Raw genomic sequence first — 15427 nt, forward strand, 5'->3', positions numbered from 1 at the left:
TAAAACTCCTTATTTTTCAAGTACAACATAGCCTATGATTCTGCAGCAACACTGCCTATCCTAGAGTTAGCACATCTTGATCTGCATCAGTGAAAAATCTTGAGCTGACTAATGATCATCTAAAAGGTTTTAAAGAAAACAGCTTTTTGATAAGAGTGCTTTTCTCTGAAGATCAGTTTATCAGGAAAATGCTAGTAACAGTCAAGTGAGATGACATTTAGCGTAGCAGGTTTGCTCCTAGAAAGGAATGTCTCCCAGCTTTTTTACTAATGGGGAAGCACCGTAGAAAAAGGAGTTGGTGGCTATGAAGACACATGCAGTGGGTTTATTTATATCTGACTTGTATTTGGGGAATAACCTGACACTTTTGAGGAAGCTCAGAACCCAGAAAGAACCTTTACACAGCTGTACAAGAAAACAATTTTCATCTCCATCTGTTTTCTTAACTCTGCTTGTTTAAAAGACTTTGAAATTCTTGTTAGAGCCTGTAACTGTTGGCATTTTCTGTATATCAGTTCAATTCCTGTTCAAGGGGGCCTTGGAGAGCAGCATTCCTGGTGGGATGGAGAGCAGGCCCAGAGGTGTGCTGCTGTGATCTCTGCACCCAAATCTCCTGGGGTGCCTGAGTGCTGGTACCCAGGCAAGGAGCTCTTGGATCAGGAACAGCTCCACTGAAGCCACTAGAGATGATTTTGATTCTCTGTGTGATGTCTTTCTAATGCTGTTTGTGGGCACAGAAAAACACCAGAGACATGGTTTTGGGATATAGTCATCAAACACAGGCATCCTGGGACACTCACAGATGCCCACTGCAAGCCACAGAACACAGGCCTGCTGCCTGCTGGTCTGCTTTGGGGAAAATTGCTAGGATTGAAGGAATTTATTTTGTTCTGTACTTCAAGGGCCTCCCGTGGCCAGGCGGGCGGGCCGGATGCAGCTGGAGCACTCCCTCCCTTTCCTGGTGCAGAGGGGAGTCAGGGAGGCTGAGCAAGGCTGTCCAGAGACCTGGGATGGGTCACTGCACTGCCTGGGAGATGGAATTCAGGGGGAACATCCCCAACCCTTCCACAGCCCAGCCAGGCAGGCAGGAAGCTGTGGGTGGCACCCATAGACTCTAGTTCTTCCCACTTAAAGCAGCTATTTAGTCCTCTTTTGAAGTGTGTTTCACAAGTGTTGATTTGTATGAGTTTAAAATTGGGATGAGCTAGCCAGGGTGGATGGACCCTGATAAAGAGCTTTTAAGCCTCCTCAGTTAAGACTGCTGGTATTTTAAGGAACAAGTTAGGACATGATAATAGCTCCTTGCACTGGTACAACTGGTTACTGACTGTAATTCTCAACAAAGATCCATACAATAGGTTCATGTAGCCATAAAACGAACAGACTTATAAGAAAATTCAATGTTACCTCCAAAGACAAGACAATGCAATGTATTAGCTGGGGCTGGGAAGCCAATTTCACTGGTGCATGGCTCCTTCCTCACATAACTGGCTGTGATGGAGGTCAACTCATCCTCTTGGATATCCATCCTGTCTCAGTCAGACAAGAAAGTACTGTGACCTGATCCAACCCATCCAGCCCTGATCCAAACAGGAGATACAAGGCAAAGGGCTTCTATATAAGGAAAGTAAAAAAGGAGCTGGTGGAGTTCAGCAAAAAGGCAGGATCAAAAGGAGTATTTTGTAGCACAGTTCAACTCATCAACGCAGCCTGCACAGTGCCATCTTTGGCACATTATCCCACAGTATAAGAACAAAGCTAGATCCAAAAAGACAATTAAAAGGAAACCACACTATCTAGACAGGACATCTCTTCTGCAGAGCACTAACGATTAACCTTTGGAAAGCACAATAATTTATCATTGAAGTAAAAAGTACAGTGAAACCCCAAAGATCATTGACATGAACCAGAAGTAGCCTCTGGGAGATGTTTCGCCTGCAGGAAAGCATTCAAATGCATACAGGACATAATCAGGGTCTGGACATATAATTATGTTTTGAAAAAAAATAATGTTGCACCTTAAACAAAAAGGAAACTCCCATGAGATGAAGCTTGAATATTCCCTGGACTACATCCTGAGACAGTTCTCAACATACAATAAAACCACCCCAGTCCAGTTTTAGGGAGTCCCTCAGTAAATTCCAACAAGCAAGTTTAGGTGACAGAATAGTGTCTGAGCTTGGGATCTCTTTGCAGAAAGCATGAGCTCTCTTTTACTGTAAATAGTGTGGTCTGGTCTGACCAGTGGCTGATTGCAGAGCACTGTCTTGTTAGCTCACCTCTGGCCATAACAGGTAGTTTTCACTTCCATGGAAAGGAAAACAGAAGTTAATGGAGTAATTCATTCAATCTGCATTTAAAAATCCCTCACTGCCCATGACTCCTAAGTAAACTATAAAGAAAGGGATCTGATTCCCCTGCATGTCTGACTTTGAGCATACACACAATGCTCCCTGTTCACAAGGTTATCTTTGATGTAAAGCCACTGTGCACTGGCCACTAACTCTACCTGCATCCATTATAGGAACTCCTTGTATAATATGTACCTTGCTCCAGCATGCAAGACATTTGGTTCCCAAAAACATGATAGGATGGCTGGAGTAACCACTAACCAGACATGCTGGAATGCCTGAAAGTGTCCAAGATTAGTCATTTGGCAGCAGTCTTGAGGAAATGTAGCTTTACATATCCCACTCTGGACAGAAGGGTTTAGTGCTCAGGGCCTTCTGACAGGTCTGAACCTGACTCCTTCCCTTGTAGAACACAGCACAGCTTGGATCAGCTGTGGCTATGACAGCTAGAGCTGGCATGCCACTGCCACAAAAATCTGAATCACTTTGTCAAATCTGTCTCCAGCATATTCTTTACTTCACCAAAAGAAAGAAACCCAAACCAAAACAAACCCTTTCCTATGCTTGGCCTTGGTATTTATTTTTTCTGGATAATTTCAGCTTCTGTGTTTGTCAACTGAAAGGAAAATGCATGTGCCACATACATATGGGTCAGAAATCTGGTGGATGTTTGAATATTATACAAGAGATCAAATATTAGAGAAATATCATTCTAATTGAGGGTAACAAAACAAGGTTACTGCAGAGCAGTGTGCCTGCTCATCAGCTGTACAGATCCAGGCAAATGCAAGATTGCATTTAGGTGCCCCAGCGCTGGCAGGAATGAGCTGCAGATGCTTTTTTGGTCTTTGGAATTTGATGCAGGACTTGCATAGACCCTCTTGTCAGGAGGGCTGACACCTGCACCTCACTGCCATTTTTAAGAAGGGATCCAGTCCCCTCTATGTAAAATGAGCTGTTCCTAGGCCATGTCCACGCCAGGAATTGTGCACAGCACAGAGGCTGTGCCTCTGACCAGCCGGCACAGCCAAAGCGGCAGCCGGGCGTTGCACCAATGGCTCAGGAAGCCCTCCCAAGGAGCAGGAGCAGCCTGTCCTGACCCTCAAAAGGACCACTTTGCTTGAGTTTAGTGCTGAGCTGAGGCAGGATGAGTCCCACTGCTCCGGAGAGGGAATGCTCACCATGAGACCACAAGCCTGGGCATCGCACCGCTGCGTGGGGCTGCCATGGCCTGAGCGCTTCTGCTCAGGGCTGCAGAAAATGAACCAGTTAAAACATGCAGAAAACAGCAGCTGTCGTGTTTTTCATGCACTGAAGAGCTGGTGCCAAGTACTCCTGCACTCAGGACTGCACAGATGATATTCCTCCTTCAATGTATGACATTCGTGTGGCATTCCAATGGTGAAAGAAACCAGCACAAGCGAATGGATGAATGGAAAAACGAATTGCTTCAAGTTGATTTAGAGGAGATATTTAGTCATGCATGGGAAGGAAAAGAGAGAATAAATGACCAAAATAGAATGAAGCAATTGGAAACAGCTGATGTTTGATGAAAAGAAAGATATTTTCTGGGGTGAGAATTTAAAAGCCTTGAGAATTTTGAAAGGGCAAATTATGCATGACTTTTTAATCCTTTAAATGGTGCCAGGTTATCCAGAATCCACTCCAGAAAGGTGTCCGAAGCAGTTTATTCTAGAACTAAGCCAAAACCTTCAGCCAGCTCTGGAAAATCTTATTTAGAGTCAGACTAACATCTTGTGAGCTCATGTCACTGTTGGAAAACTGCTTCAGATGAAAGCACGAGGGAATAGTTTTGCTAAGAAACCCTGGAGTTTTAGCCACTTGTTTTTTGGGTTTGTTTTTTTTTAAATTTGCAGTAAGAAAAGGCAGAAAAGGAAATTAAAATCCTTGATGAAAGAAAAAAAAAATATAGAAGGGCTGAGTTACATTTTCTGAGATTCATTACTATCTTTCCATTTCACAATGAGTGGAGAAGTCTCATGCTGTACTGGAAGTGAGGGGTTTCCTTTCCATGAGGTTGACATTAGTGCAGTTCTCATGCTGAGGTGAAAGAAAGTTCCACAGTCCTGACCCACAGCACTTTGTGACTACAAATGGGACAAATCCAATTGTATTGCTCCAGCCAGCGTCCAGATCACACCAATTACCATTAAACATCTCTGCCAAAACGGCAGCTCAGACAGTGCACCCACCCCCAGCCAGCAGGAATTTGGGTGTCAAACCCCACAGGGCACCATGGGTGCCACTGTCATGGGCACTAACAGATGGATTTCACAAAGCAACCTTTTTTTAGGGTTTGTATAAGCTTTTAGGCACACCCAAGTCTGAGGCATCCTAGTCATTAATGTTTCTGCATCCTCAGCTGCTCTTTATGTGCAATAAACATTTCGCATTTTTTTTCAGTTTTGCGTTGCTTTTTATTTTAACACCCTTGGCAAAAAAAGTTAGTGGATAAATGACAGACACTGCCTTGTCCCTTTTGTAAATCATTGGCAGACACAGGTCAGCATTTTGAGATGAGAGGAACAGTTTAGTAGTGGACGTGTTGGTTTTATGGCTGGACTCGATGATCTTAAAGGTCTTTTCCAACCTAAATGACTCCCTGATTCTATGTATGGACACAGGTAGGAAGCCAACCAGACAGTATATTACTACCTTTTATAATAAATGCTAATGTTTTGCTCCCATGAGTGTCCACGCCTTTTTAAGTCACAAGTGTGCTGTAATAAGCAAATATAAAGTCAAACACTTGTGGTTATATAAAGCTATGTAGAAGAAGAAAAGAGAAGCTATGTGGAATTCAAACACTTTCTACAGGGAGTCTGAAGACAGCATACATTGCCAGCCTAGCACAGAGGACATAGATTTCCCAAATAGAAGCCTAAGAAAATAAAAATCAGTAAATACAAAGTTGATCCCAAAATACAGTTGGGGAGGAAACACAGATCTGTTTAGAAATTCAAGCCAAATTTGGGAAATTACTGTGGATGTAGATAAAAATTCAAAACAGAAATGTATAGCATATTCAAATAAGCTTTTAGCAGAGGGGTTGAACTAGATGATCTCCAGTGTTTCCTTCCAACCTCAACTATTCTATGGTTCTGTGAAATGTTTTCCTCTGGTATTTTCTAAATGAAATGAGTTTGGTTTGATTTTTCTTTTCCAAAATGAAAGGGGACAAACAGAAACAGCTAATAAAGCAACTGTAGGCATTCTATTTGAGACTGAATAAAAACATTTTGCAAAATTTAAGAATTTTCCTCCTAAGCCTCCTCAATTTTCTCCAAAGCAACCTCTGCTTTTAGTTTCATTAGACCTATGTTTATATTTCATAGCTGAGGGAGAAGGGTCAGAGAGCAAACAAAAAAACTCACCATTGATCCAGCTCTGCTCTCAACCCCTATTTTCTTATTCACAGACAAACCCTTTCAGATGTACCCTGGCTCCTTCAGGGCTGAAGGTGCAGAGCAGGTGTCTCTGCTGCCAACAATAGCAAATGCTAGCACCAACTTTGCATGTTTCCATGGCCATGGTGCCCCAGAGACCTCTTCTTTCACCCATACACTCCTCCCCTCCAAAGCTACCTCATCACCATCTCTCTGAGGTTGGGTGATGCCTTAAGTTTTACCTTTCATATTTTCCAGGTTTTGTACTGCATTAGTACATAACTCTGAACTTCATATAAAGTGTTAGCAAGCTCTCCTCACAGTTCTGTCAGACAAAACAATCCTTTTCCAGCCCGAGAACCAAGGACACCACTGCAGCTCAGGCCCAAAAAGTACAAACAGCAGTGAAGAGAGGAGAGCAGTCTGGGAGGATGGGACTTCATAACCTGAAGCTGAGTTTGGGCAATTAATCCCAGTATGGAAATGGACCAAAACTTATAAAAGTGTGAAAACTCGTGACCCATTGTCCATCTTGGGTGTAGTCTTGGCCAGGCTCTTGCACTGCCCCAGGTGTATCCTTTGAAGGCTTTTCTAATAAATACCTGCTTTATTCCTTTAACTCTGTCCAGCCTCTGTTCTAGGTGGCCTCTCAAGGCATCATGAAGAAGGAGGGACAGGTCAGCTACACCCACTTACCAAGAGATTTTGTTACTAGGGGGGAAGAAAAAAAAGGTGGTTCTGTTTTTTCATTCTTTTCCCACCTTTCTTATTTGCTCGGATCTTGTTAGCCATCCCATGTGGTTACTGGTGGCAGAGAAACAAAGTCATTAAAGTGCAGAGAAGTAGCACAGGGAGCACTGTTGCACAACCAGGATGACGCTGGTGTCCCAAGAGAAGTACGGGCAAAATGGAGCAATATTTTCTGGTAAACACTAAAACCACTTGCAGTTAAGCCTTGTGCTTGGTGTGGCATGGGAGTACATGACAATGGTAGATCAACCACACCAGAGACTGACTCGGGTCCGTTTGGGGTCAATGACAGCTTCAGCCAACCACATGCTGATGGCCAGCACTGCAGAAGCTGCTGCAGAGGCTGGGTGGGACTGACAGGAGGTGCAGGGGCGCTCCCAGGAACATCCAAGGGGCAGAGGGAAAAAAAATCCCAGGCCTCTACTATAAGCACAGAGGAGCTTCACCACTCCTAGGTGGGAGTTTGGGATTGGTACAAATTGTGAGCAGTCGAGGAGTGAGGAAAATGCCAGCCTTAGGGAGGGGAGGCAGTGGGGCTCAGCTCATCATATTAGCACTTGTTTGCTCACGCAACAACACTTCAGCACAAAGAAAAGCAAACGTCCATTATAATCTCTCATTTCTGAACTAGTCTCCTGCATATTAATTCCTACTGACTGACAAGTGGAACAGCACACATCGATCATCTTGTTAATCAGGTATTCTTGCAGCAATGCATGATACAGTTTAAATAAGCCAGGTTAAGTTCCTTGTGTACACAAGGAAGCTATTATAAGAAAATGTTATGATGAAACCACTTTTTGCAAGAAGCAAGCAGAGCTCAAGCACCTTCCATACTTTGGAAAATTTCACTTCATTTATATCATTTTTCATGACCTTTTGCTTAGCATGACGTGCTGCTGTCCCCCAGCTGTGACCAGCTTGGCTTGAAAGTAAAGATTTCAGCAAGCCTGACTAGTGAAACCTCCTGAGGCTCCAAGTTTTTCAGGGGACTCACTGCCTTGTTTTTGAGGGGCCATCTCTTCTATATAGTGCGTTTTGGTACTTCAAAATAATGACCACTCTTGAGGCTATTGCTTGGATGCACAGCAGTTCTTGGCAGACAGGACTGCTGAGTTACTGTGGCCCTGTAACGTGCTCAGAGGAAAAGGTTCTTCCTCCCCATAGGGAGGAAGACAGGAGACATCAGCACTGCCACAGAGGAAGGGCACAGGTAACAAACGAGGCTGCCCAGCCCCAGCTCAGCACCCCACTGCACAGCTGAGCCTGTTGCCCAAACTCCCAACACAACTATATTTACAAAAGCATTTGATTTGCAGAAATGGTGCTCAGTCTCATCTCCTGCTGGTACCGGCAGAGATGACAGTCTCTGAAAAATCACACACACGATACTGAAAAATCAGAGTGGTATCACCAGCCTGTGCTTCCCCTCTCCCACTTTTACGAGGGTGGCTCAGCCTCTTAGGGGCTGTAACTGAATCTTTATGAAGCCCTTGGATGGGTTTTACTGCAAAACAACGCTGAGAATGCACATGCACGATTACACCAGGACAATAGCCTGAAGTTAACAATCTCTTCCTGTAATTGTCTGAGGCAGCCTGTAGAACTAAGAATCATCTCATGATAAATCCTTGTTGGTCATTTACCATCATTAATCTATACTGTCAGAATGAATTAGGTGCAGAGGAGCATATTAATTACAATGCAGATGACACTCCAGCTTTAATTATCAGAACTTCAAAGTAAGCAGTGCCAGTTAATCAAGCTCAGGACCACGGAGGCTGTTGAAGGAAAGTGCTGTTCAGCTGGTGGCGCTGACATCCAGCCTGCAGGGTCTGCACTTACAATCATGCCATTCTAGCTTTAGTTTTCCAAATTGCTCTCTATTTCTATCCACATTAGTCAGGCCTATGGGAACACTTTTTCCACTGCCTATGACATGCCTCAAATCAGGGGTGGCCAATTTTGTCAATATGTAGCCACTTAGCTTTATTTATAGAATATTTCATATTAAACAGCAAAAGCATCCACAGACTTTTTATGCCTGTTGCATAAAATTTTGCATTTAACAGCTACTTACTCTCTTTAGTTACCAGCTAAGGCTGCATTTTTACAGGTCGTTGTTCCCATTTCAATATTATTTTATGCCATTTTCTGGAGGACTAGGATTATGGAATAAACCTAAACATCTGGACAGTTTGTAAAGTGCTGGCAGAGCAGCTAGCAGTATTGTAAAGGCCCCCAAATCCCATCAGCCAAATGTAGCCCTTTTGTTATTGCAGGACCGGAGACAGAAGCTGTGAGAGGCCATCAGGCTCCTGCTGATGCTGTCCGTGGGAATTCCAGCAGGCAGGCTGACCACTCCGGCTGCCACCAGCACCAGGCTCCTGGGGAGAGCAGATCCAGCTGTTCTCCACATCTCCTGCAGACAGGACACCAGGAGGTGCGTCACACAGCGCAGAGACAGCACGGTAGGAGGAAACACTGCAATGCTGAAGCTCTATGGGTGTTGGAGTGGGCTGCTCAGTGAGGCTGGGGATTTCCAGCAGCACAGAATTCAACACGCTGGGTACCCATGTCCACTGCAGAGCCTGGGGCTCACAGAGCCCCTGGGGGGCTTCACTCCGCTCTCTTTCCTGCTGCTTCACACATCTTGTAAAAAACACTCAATTTTTTTCCTGAAACTGGTGTACAAAATGCAAAAGCCTGAGGAGATCCAAGTAGCCTGTGAAATGTCCTCAAGGAGAGCAAACAGAGGAAATAAGGAGTTACTGAAACAAACCAATAAAGTGAAATTACTGTGGGGAATTTAATCACCCAGGAGACAGGAAATTCAAGGCTATGGTACCCATGACAACTACTATTTGTCTACAGTGTATGGAACATTAACCTTAACTCCATATGCGGAAACAGAAGAAATTATGGGACATATCAGGTATGAATGCACATTTCATGCACAGGGTACTCTTTGAGGGCTACTGTGGAAGCAATAATTAAATTTCCTGGCTGCAAAACAAGTAGGTTCATGCACAAGCAGCTCTTCTGAGACACCAGTGAACATCACAAGACAGAGCTCCCAGCTCACCTTTATGGCTTAGGCAGGGAAGATTCAAGGTCTCTATTTGGTCATAATATCATCTCCTGCCTTGTAAGCTTCTGGCTGCTGCTCAGACTTTGTTTTGGGAATTGCCATGTGTTGATTTAGGAAATGTGATGTTTCTTTCAGTTGTTGGGTCAACAGGGATTCTGCATTTCTTGTATGTTTTCCTTTTGAGCAACTAAAGCAACATTCATCCTTCAACAAGGCAAAAGTCCAATTCCTGCTGGGTGATCAGTTTACTCGAATGCGAGAACCAGATTATTGCTGAGTTAGACAGCAAACAACTTATCAAAACCTGAGAGTTTTGCACTTGTCTTCAGCTGAATTTTAACCCCTGGCTGGATACTATGGAGTCAGATTAATTGCAGCAAGAACCAAGACCAAAGCAGCCCAGGGAGACAGCAACTATCTGGATGGAACTGTTGTCCTTAAAGTCTCAATTTTCACATGATCCTAGAGAATTGATGACTGGTATATCTATTGTTGCTAAAATTTGGAAGACAAGATTTATGAATATAGAAACAAACAGCAAGAATATAGCAGCCAAGAAAACTAATTTCAATCAGGTGGGAAGAGGGACTATTGAAACAAGGGGTTTTTTAACAATAAAATTACTTCTGCCTTTTGTCACTGCCACAGGACACAGAAGCAGGCAGTCAGCTTGCTTATAATCCTCTCCCTAGCTGACTCTGAAGGTGCCACATGCTGTTTCCTCTTTGGGCAGCTAAACCCATGGCCCAGCATCTCCCACATGGAATTTTTCAGCAGGAGCAGGGCCAGATGACAATCCAGCCCACCACTTTTAATAAAGTGATTTAACACATCCATGGCACCAACCAGCATAGCTCAGGTCTGACCTCTGTCACCATTTCATGGGCAGTTGGACAATGCCAAAATCCAGCCATGCTCATGGAAGGGCTGCTGGAGCCAGTGGAGCTGCAGCTGGCTCTCCAGAGCAGGCTCAGGTGCTGTGGGTGCCTTCCCAGGCTCCCCATCCCTGCTCAGTGCCTCACACACGGTGGGTTTGGGGTGCTCCACGCTCTCTGCCCAATGGGACAAGGAGGGAGCAGTTTGGGACAGTAAAACTCTCCTCCCAAGCAGCAGCATCACCTGCCAAAGGGCTTCCTTCAGTAGTTTTTGACATATTTAATCCAATCAAGGCCACATTTATTTAGCAGAAATTCAAAGTGAGGAGATCTCCTACTGCAGAGAAGATTGATGTTTCTTTCACCTGTTTTTCAAAATAAGAGTGCTCCCATGAACTCCCTGTGCCAGGAAACCATCTCAGGGCTGTCCTGGCCTGGAGGCCGAGCCAGGCTGAAGGCATGGCTGGGGCAAGCAGCCCAAGTACACTCTGCACAGCCTGCTTCACACCTGTAGCCTGGACATGTGGTGAGCAGAAAGCAGCAGTGCCTCTCCATGGCTCACCTACTTAGAGGTCAGGCTTGCCCAGGGGCTCTGAACCGTGTCCTGTGGGCTGCTCACCACTCAGATATGCACTAGTTCACATTCTGCCCACCCTCCTACTCTTTGCTGAAGTCCCTGAAAACCTCCGAGTCAGCGCTGAAACAAAGGCTGATGGCCCCTCACCAGCAGCAGCTCACTGCTTTGAAACTCCCCACAGAGCCATGAAAGCCAGAAAGAAACCATTTTACAGGAAGGAAAAAAGTATGAGGCATCCTTCTTGCAAATACCCACTGAGGGCAACACCAGAAGGGTGCCAGGGTTAGCCCAGCTGATCAAGAGCCATGTGGTAACACCAGCATCCTTCATGCAGTATCCTGCTCCAGGGAAGGAGGGGACTCCCTACAGTTTTTTCCTTTGCTCCTGAAGGCACAGGCACGCTCCTGCAGCAGGGTTTTCATCGCTATTGCAAGCCCCAGACCAGAAGGGCTGGGCTGAAATCACCGACCTCATTTCCAGAGAGTGGTTAATAACCTTGGACTCTTCTCACTGTGTCTTAAATATGAGCTATTCCTCATCAGGGAGAAATCAGGATTTGATGTTGCACAGAAATGAATAGCTGAACAACACAAGTCTTGAGAAGTGGCTCTGCATATGTTTTCACAGAAGTCATGGCAGGTTCTGGAATTAATCTGTCCAGAAACCACCAATGTATCTACATGCTAACCTGAGCTGAGGCAGTTTGGAATACTGATGAAAAATCCCAGCCCGTGAATGATTTCTATTTCTGAATCTCTGCCCTGCTGTTTATGGAAAGGCAAAGAAGTGCAGTGATGAGGTAAATGTGTTTATGAATACACTACTGTTACCTTTCTACTCTAACAGCTTACAGGAATTACTTTACCACTCTTATTTATTGCTAATCAAGCTCAGCACTGGGAGAGGAGAAGAATAAATTCTGCCACAAGGTTCATGCTAGGTAATTTTTTCTTCAACACACAAAAGCCATAGCCCAGGCACTCTTATTGAAGCCTGATAATGGTTAGAAGTATTCCTTTTCTAGGAGTTTGCTCTTCTTTCTTAGAAGTGCTCACATTTTACCCAGCACCTCTTCCTTGGAGCAGCAAGAGCAGCCTGAGCTGCAGCACAGCAGCAAAGTCCAAGTGCTCAGCCAGCTCCCCTGAGCTCCTGTTTGAAGAGTTTCCTCAAAAGCAGCACCAGCTACTTTGCCAGCTAATCTTTCCAGCCTGCAGCTACAGAGCAAAGCATAGCTGTGGACCTGTGTCAAAGGTACATTTGTTAACACATTTCCCCCGGAGTGCTAATTAACATTTACATCAAGTACTATGAGAGTGAAAAAGCTTCAACACAAACACACGCTGCAGGGAAATGTGAGGAGTAGTGTACTGTTTGCCCTTCAGGAGCTGGTGAAAATCCAGTTTGTTTTGTAATCTTCTGTTCTCTAAAATCAGATATTTCTTCAAGTTAATAACTAACCAGTTCTTTTTCATTTAAAAACCTCTAAGTGCATTTAGAATTGTATGACAGCAAGGCCCTGCTGGCGCTGGTGCAAGCCAGCCCACGTGCAGATCTCCGTGCTCAGCCACAGCACAGGCACAGCCTGGGCTAACCACAGAAAATCACACTATTTTATGAATTTATAATAAACAAAAACAAAAGAACATCAGCACACTTTTGCTTAAGATTCAAACCTCTTAAACTAAACACTAAGATAGGAAACACAAACAGAAATATTTGTAGCTGGATCTTCAATTACCACATTTTGGGATGCTGACAAAAAGCTCTAATGAGTAACACTTGTACCCACAATGAGAGGCAGACAAAGTTATTTGCAAACACAAATTTGCACTTGAAAGATGCAAAGGCAGTTGCTGAACAGCTGAATAATGAGATATTCTCAATATTATTTCTCAATATTTATTGAGAAAAAATGTGCTACCACAGTGAAATAAAAAGTTTAAGACTGCAACCAATGTAACTAAAATATGGTTGAAAAAAATCCTCTCTTTTTCCTAGGGAAGGGGGGAGCTTTTCCCATTTTTTAAAGGAAAAACTAGAAAATATCAGGTTCACAGAAAGAAAATCATATTCTATGAGCCACAAAACAATAGTATGTAAATCTTCACCTACTCTGTGAACTTTTAGGCCACGATAGTGTTCAGGTTGCTATTGAATATTTTCTCTCCTGCCACAACCATGCATCCTGCCCAGGCTCCCATGAATTAAAATCTGTGTCTAAAAAAGCATCAATAGGCACACTTGCAGATGTGGTAAAAATTGACTGAGCACACTATTTCCAGCTATCAGTTTCTAATCCTCCACCTCCACAGAAATCAGGATCTGAGATGAATAATATATACTATGAGAACACAGATTTTTTGATTGCAAACTGCTCTAGAGTTCTGTGGACATGTTTTGTTATTGTTGCCCAATTGCCAAATATTTGAGGTGAATAATTTTCAGCCTTCACGTTTACAAACTACTCTCATTGTTTTGTCCCTTTGTTCTTCCTTTTTTTCCCTTGAGTGTTGCTTCTGCCTTTTAACTGGATATCCAACTTTGTAAACAAAAAATAAGCATGGCAAACAGCAAATGCAGCAGCAGTTTTTTAGTCTTTGTTAGACATGCTGAAGTGAAGGACCCTAAGCACCGATGAGAACGACTGGGCAGTGCCGTGGGAGATGCACCAAGCAATCAGTGCTGAGCTGTTCCAACAGGACAAGGTGAATGTTTTTCTTCTGCTTGACCAGCTCTTCAACCTTCTTTTCATCAGATACACACGTCTGTATTCACTAAGAATATTTTTTAGCAAGTAGCAAGCACTCATATTTTCAGATTTCCCATTTCCTTAGTGTTCTTAGTTTCCAGTAACTCCTATGAAGAAAAGGCAATGCTGAGCTCGAATTAAAACTGGCACATTTCTGACATGACCTCCCAGAGACTCCTTCTCCATAGCACAAATGTCTGGACTGAAATCCTGGCCTCAGAACAGGCAACAGAAAAACTTCCACCAGTCCCCTCCAAAACTTGTTAAAGATAACAAGCCCCAGTTTCTTTGGGGAAACTAAAATGGAAGTAGAATGTCCAACTTCCAAAATGCTAATCGTTTAATTTCAAGTAACAGGATGAGATTAATATAAACATGCTAACCTGCCCAAACTGGAAATCTTTCAAACGTCAAGCACAGGAAACAACAAGGGTTTTTTTTCAGGCAGGATGTCAGAGTTACCCCCGTGGTTATATGTGAGCCGAGGACAATGTTGTTACATGAGATCAAATTACAAACACAAGCAAACAGAAAACAATCTCTGAACGTCACTGTTCAGGATTTGACAAGAAGCACAGTTGACCCATTCCAGAGGTTAAATGCTCTCGAGTGAGCTCTGGGGGAATAGGAGTTGCTGCTGGACACTGAGTTCCACACAGTTAAATTGTCAATTTGTTTGCCCAAGTTAATGCTTATCTTACCCTGTGCTTGCTACGGTTTTACTCAACACATTTGACCTGCAAACCTTAAAGCACTGGCTTTGCTAAAATTATAAGAAATTTCTGGATTCTCCAAACACCTAAGAAAACTATTTTGGTAGTTTCCACAGCACAGAAACCTACAGTTAGTCAGATATTTGAAACTTCCAGTGAGGTGAATGACAGTCGCTTAACCACACACAGTATCATTTCATTTCTGTTCCTAATGTTTAGCACAGCCTTGCTCTAAGGGGTTTCTGAAGTTGTTTACAAAGCTGATGCAGAGGTTGCATTCAGTCTGGTCCAAGGGCAATGGTTTACTGAAGTCACTGCAGAAACAGCAGAAAGATAATATTTTTTGTAACTGAGGGGGGAGGGGGAATAAAAGTTCTCACCTTGCACCAAGGACCATTAGAGACAGAGCTGGTTTCCATAATATCTGCTCCTTCATTTTCTTCCATGTCTGATTAGTTGCAAAACTTTGTTTTCCAATGAAAACCATTAAATCATCCTCAAAGCAAAAGCAAAACAAACCATGCAGGCTCCAATATCCCAGTCTGTGAAAGCCCTGCAATAAGTCACGTCGCTTTTATGGTCACTGGTCAAATCCAAGGCTGCAGATCCTGGTTCCGTGCTGGATTTCACAGAGCTTGGCCTTTCTTTTAAGCTTTAATTGTTCTTCTTGTCAGGCATTTATCTTCTTCAGCCCTTCCTTGTGGATCCAGGTTTTCACATAACAAATGGCAAACATTTCCAGCTTCCCAGGCGCTGTAGGAGAGCTGACACTGAACCTCTGATCATCTCAGGAGAAGCCTGACAACAGAGTGCAATACGTGGCCACACCTCTCTGCTGCCAGAGCTGGCCTAGACCATAAAATCAGAAGCAAGGTCACCCAGCAACCAGCCATTCAACGTCACTACAGTAATAA

Source organism: Cyanistes caeruleus, chromosome 13, assembly GCF_971803275.1.
Source record: "Cyanistes caeruleus chromosome 13, bCyaCae1.hap1.1, whole genome shotgun sequence".
NCBI classification, from domain to species: Eukaryota; Metazoa; Chordata; class Aves; order Passeriformes; family Paridae; genus Cyanistes; species Cyanistes caeruleus.